This window comes from Gossypium hirsutum, chromosome A11 (assembly GCF_007990345.1).
Source record: "Gossypium hirsutum isolate 1008001.06 chromosome A11, Gossypium_hirsutum_v2.1, whole genome shotgun sequence".
Taxonomy (NCBI): Eukaryota; Viridiplantae; Streptophyta; class Magnoliopsida; order Malvales; family Malvaceae; genus Gossypium; species Gossypium hirsutum.
In genome coordinates, this window is record NC_053434.1 from 25,976,686 (window position 1) to 25,982,555 (window position 5,870).

The following is a 5,870-nucleotide window of genomic DNA, read 5'->3' on the forward strand; positions in this document are numbered from 1 at the left end:
GTGTATGCTGCTCTTCGTCATGATGAGGTAGATGCTCTGGATGTCATCACGAGTACGTTTCTTATTTATGATGTACCATATACTGCATTGATAGATATAGGATCCACTCACTCTTTTATAGCTTGTACTATGTTCGAGAATTTGGGAATCTTGGTTGGGAACACTACGAGTGAGGTGACTGTACTAAGTCCGTTAGGGCAATCAGTAAGGTAAAAAAATTGTTTAGGGATGTCCCTCTAAAGGTTCAAGGGACTATCTTTCTAGCTGATCTGATGGGACTTCTTTTTGGAGAGTTCGATTTAATACTGGGAATAGACTGGCTGGTTAAACACCGAATGAGCTTGGATTGTTCCACTAAACGGGTTGTACTGAGAGCTAAGGAGGACAACGAGGTAGTTGTAATCGTGGAATGTCAGAATTACTTATTAAATGTGATTTCTGCATTAAAGGCCAAAAAGTTGGTTTGTAAGGGGTGTAAAGCGTATTTGGCCTACATCAGTGTTTAGGTTCTAGTGATGCTTTAGTTAATGGTATCAGAACGATTAAGGATTTTTCAGACGTTTTCCTGGGAGAGTTACCGAGGTTACCTCCGAATCTTGAAGTAGAGTTTGGGATCAAGCTTCTTTCCGGTACAGCTTTAGTGTCCATCGCTCCCTATAGAATGGCACCGAAAAAGCTTGTGGATCTTAAGGCTCAGATTTAAGAGTTACTGGGTCACGGATTCATTTGTCCTATTGTGTCTCCAAGGGGAGCCGTAGTGCTTTTTGTGAAAAAGAAGGATGGATCCATGCATATGAGTATTGACTACCGACAACTGAATAAGCTGACCATCAAGAATAAGTACCCCCTACCAAGGATAGACGATCTGTTTGACCAGTTCCGAGGTGCTTCTGTTTTCTCTAAGTTTGATCTCCAATCGAGGAACCACCAGTTGAGAGTTAAGGAGGTTGATGTGCATAAGACGATGTTTAAGACTCGTTATGGACATTACGAGTTCCTAGTAATACCATTTGAACTGACTAATACACCGACAGCTTTTATGGATCAGATGAACCGAGTGTTTCAGCCCTATCTGGATCAGTTCGTAGTGGCATTTATTGATGAAATACTGGTGTATTCGAAGATTGAGGATGAGCATGATGAACATCTCAGAGTGGTTTTACATATTCTATGAGAGAAAAAAATGTACGCCAAGTTTAGTAAATGTGAGTTCTGGTTACGTAAAGTAACGTTTTTGGGACATGTGGTTTCAACAGAGGGGATTAAAGTTAACCCTCGAAAGAATGAGGCTGTCCTGGATTGGAAGCAACCTAAAAGTGTATCTGGGATTCACAGTTTTCTGGGACTGGCTAGGTATTATCGACGATTTGTAAAGGGGTTCTCACTTATCGCTGCACTGTTGACTAAGCTACTACGTAAAGGGGTGCCATTTAACTAGATTGATGCGCAGCAAGAGAGCTTTGAGAAGCTAAAGACTATATTGATAGAGGCTCCTGTTTTAATACAGCCAGAGTCTGCAAAAGAGTTCACTGTCTACGGTGATGCATCACATGTTAGTTTGGGATGTGTGTTGATGTAAGAAGGTAAGGTTGTAGCTTACGCGCCTTGTTAGCTTAAGACTCATGAGTCAAATTATCCGACGCACAACCTAGAGTTGGCCACAGTGGTTTTCGCTCTTAGGCATTACCTATATGGTAAAAAGTGTATCATCTATATGGATCACAAGAGCCTCAAGTATCCCCTCACTCAAAAGGTGTTAAATCTTAGCCAGCGGAGATGGATTGAGCTACTTAAGGACTATGATTGTACGATCGAATACCATCTGAGCAAGGCCAATGTGGAGGCCGATGCATTGGGTCGTAGAGCCATGACTGATCTGAGGGCGATGTTAGCTCACCTCAATTTATTTTGTGCTGGTAGTTTGTTGGCCGAGCTTCAAGTTAAACCGACCTTGATGGATAAGATTAAGGGTAAAAAGATAGAGGACGAGTCATTGAGTCTTCACTTTCGAAAGGTTGAAAGTGGGGATACTATGGATTTTAGACTGAATAGTGAAGGAGTACCCTGTTTCCGTAGGTGAATCTGTGTTCTAAAAGATACCGAGTTGAGGCAGTCTCTACTGTGAGAGGCGCATAGTAGCCCTTATGTTACGCATCCTGGTGGAAATAAAATGTATCGGGACCTTCGTGAGTTATATTGGTGGCCAGGTCTTAAGCGTAAGGTTACAGACTTTGTGGGTAAATGTCTGACATGTTAGCAGGTTAAGGCTGAGCATCAGTTGCCTTCAGGGTTGCTTCATCCGGTTAAGATTCCACTTTGGAAGTCGGAACGAGTGACTATGGACTTCATTAGTGGGTTGCCCCTAACGTCTACTAAGAAGGATTCAGTATGGGTCATCATGGATCGATTGACCAAGTTCGCCCATCTCATACCTGTTCGCACTGACTATTCTCTGTAAAAGCTGGCTAAATTATATGTGTCTGAGATAGTGAGACTACATGGGGTACCGGTTTCAATCATCTCTAACAGGGATCCTCGCTTCACGTCTCAGTTCTAGAAGAAGCTTCATGAAGCTCTGGGTACTAGATTGGACTTCAGTACTGCATTCCATCCTCAGACATATGGTTAGTCAGAGAGGGTGATTTAGGTACTGGAGGACATGTTAAGGAGTTGCGTGATTGATTTCTGTAGGAGTTGGGAGGAGTACTTGCCATTAGCAGAGTTTGCTTATAACAACAGTTATCAGTCTAGTATACAGATGGCACCTTACGAGGCTCTGTATGGTCGTAATGTCGTACTCTTTCGTGTTGGACTGAGTTGGGTGAGCGGCGTGTTCTAGGCCCTAAGCTAGTTTCTGAGACTGAGGGTAAGGTTCAGCTGATTACAGACTGATAAACTGTAGTTTATACATATTCCTATCCCATGCTTAGCACATTTTATGAATGATTTTTCCTTAGATTTGGTGAATTCGATGGTCCTAATGCCTTAATTTCATATTTTATACTTAGGTGAGCATAGGAGAGTGAAATGAACGAGAAACGGGCCAAAAATAGAGAAAATAGGCCAACGTACGAAATCAACATGGCCTGGACCTCCTCACACGGGCAGACCACACAGCCGTGTCAATTTGGCAGAATCGAAGCACGACTCACACGGGTGGACCACATGTCCGTGCCTATTTAACAGGCTTGACCACGGCCTGAAGTAATCGCACACGGACGTGTCCCTGTCGAGCCCAAATTGAGTCTAATTTGGAAAAGGCCAATTTTGAGGGTTCTTAGGCATTCTAAAACCTATAAATACACCCTAGAGGAGGAGGAAAAGGGGGGCCACAGAGGAGGAAGCAGGGAACTGCTCAAGGAAAGCCGATTGATCCATCTCAGAAGCCAAATTCATCATCAAGACTGAAGATCTCCCCTCAATTTCCCTTCAGGAGTTTTGGGTTTTTCTTTATGTTTTCTATTCATTATTCTTCTGAGATGTTTACCTTTTTAGTTATGAACTAAAACCCCTAAATACCTAAGGGGAATGAAACCTAAGACAGATCTTGTTATTACTATCTGAATTGTATGATAAATATTTGACTTGTTCTTAATTATGTGTTCTTAATTCTTGTTTTGATTTTCAAGGATATTGATTCAAGTTAAGATCTTATTCAAAGGAGGAATAGACCCTCTCTAAAAGTACATTTGTCATAATTAAGCGGATTTGATTACGCACCTAGAGATAGGGTGACAAGATTTTGCCGGATTAGGGTGAAACCTAATAAGGAGATCCATAGATCGAGTTAATGCAACCCTAGGGAGTTAATTAGAAAGAGATTTCAATTATTCAACCTAGGGCTAGACGTTGTTAGTTTCGAGAGGGATAATAATATAACTTAGGGATTTCTACGGATCAAGTCAAATGAATAAATCGTCTGATTTAGAGTCAAATAACAAGTGAAGTCTAGGTGGATTTTTCCTTAGTTATTGTCTTAATTAAATCGTTTTTCCAAAAGTAATTCCCCAATTCTATTTTCTGTGAATTCTTAGTTTAGTTAGTTAGTTAAAACAAACCCCATTATTCTTGGGCTAGATAATAAAAAGACAGTCATTACTAGTACTTTTAGTTCCTTTGGGTTCGACAATCCGGTCTTGCTAAAACTATACTATTGTTCGATAGATACACTTTCCTTCATCGTGATAATAGTTAGTTTCAAAAACGATTCATTATAAATATTTAAAACCTGTCACGAATATCACACTTATCAAGTTTTTGGCGCCGTTTCCGGGAACTAAGATATTAGGAACACTCGATTTTTATTAATTTAGCCATTTACTTTTACTGCAAGTTAAATTTATTTCTAATTTTTATTACTAATTCTTCTTTTCCCCTTATTCTGGCAGGTTCTTATAGTTTATGACTAAAAGAAACCCGTCAGGACCATTACTTTTTGACAGTGAGATTGATCACACAGTTCGCCGAAACCAAAAAGAAATAAGGCGAAGCTTAAGATACACAGAGAACGAGCAAGAGGACGATATTAAAACCACAACCTAGAAGATGGCTGAAAACTAAGAAAATCCGCTACCTCCTGCGATTGTTGCAAATTAGAATCCTGCTCCACGTACTATGTATGATTATGCTAAACCTAATTTAACAGGAACTGAGTCAAGTATAGTTAGACCTACTATTGCTGCAAATAATTTTGAATTGAAACCTAACACAATTCAAATGATACAACAGTTTGTTCAGTTTGATGGTTTGCAGGACGAAGATCCCAATGCTCACTTGGCAAATTTCCTAGAATTTTGTGATAGCTTTAAAATTAATAGCGTTTCTGATGACGCCATCCACCTTCAGTTGTTTTCCTTTTCGTTGAGGAACAAAGCTAAACAGTGGTTGAACTCGTTACCCCGAGGGTCAATTACTACTTGGGAACAAATAACCGAAAAGTTTCTATTAAAATACTTTCCGCCGGTTAAAACGACTAAATTACGTAATGATATCTCTTCTTTTGTGCAGATGGATTTAGATACACTTTACGATGCATGGGAGAGATACAAGGACCTTTTGAGAAGGTGCCCTTACCATGGGTTACCGCTTTGGCTACAGGTTCAAACGTTTCATAATGGCCTGAATCCTTTAACTCGGCAGATGATTGATGCAGCCGCTGGAGGAACCATCAATAGTAAGACACCTGAAGATGATTATGAATTTATAGAGGAGATGTCACTGAATAACAATCAGTGGCAAGTCATGAGAACAAAGCCAACAAAAATAGCCGGCGTTTATAATGTCGATTCGGTCACCATGCTCTCTAATCAGGTAGAACTCTTGAATAAGAAAATTGATGGTTTTCTTAGTTCTTCACAGGTTCACCCAATAATGCATTGCGAAGCAAATGGAGGTGGATCGAGCAATTCAGAATACCCACCTTATGGCCACAACATGGAGAACGAGCAGTTAAATTACATGGGTAATAATCCTCGATCTCAAAACAATCCTTATAGCAATACTTACAATGCAGGTTGGAGGAATCACCCAATTTTTCATGGGGAGGCCAAGGAAATCAAAAACCACCACCCCCTTCAAGCTTTCAGCAACCACCATACCAGCAAGAGAAAAAGCTGAACCTTGAGGAGATGCTAACCAAATTCATCTCGGTGTCAAAGACTCATTTTTAGAATACCGAGACGGCACTCAAAAATCAACAAGCATCAATCCAGGGGCTCGAAACTCAGATTGGACAGCTTGCCAAATCAATTTCTGAATGACCACAAGATAGCCTTCCAAGCAATACTAAATCTAACCCAAGGGAGCAACTCAACGCAATTGCCATTCAAGATAAGGAAGGGTTAGTGGCAAAACTAAGGCCAGAACCGGTG

At 40.5% G+C, this 5,870-nt stretch overlaps 1 non-coding gene across 1 annotated transcript; it reads right to left on the bottom strand.

Annotated features, from left to right (window-relative positions):
- Nucleotides 1-4,974: 4,974 nt before the first annotated feature.
- On the bottom strand, nucleotides 4,975-5,081 carry LOC121210777 (small nucleolar RNA R71). The gene has a single exon (XR_005905894.1). It is a non-coding gene; the product is annotated as a small nucleolar RNA R71 (small nucleolar RNA).
- Nucleotides 5,082-5,870: the final 789 nt, after the last annotated feature.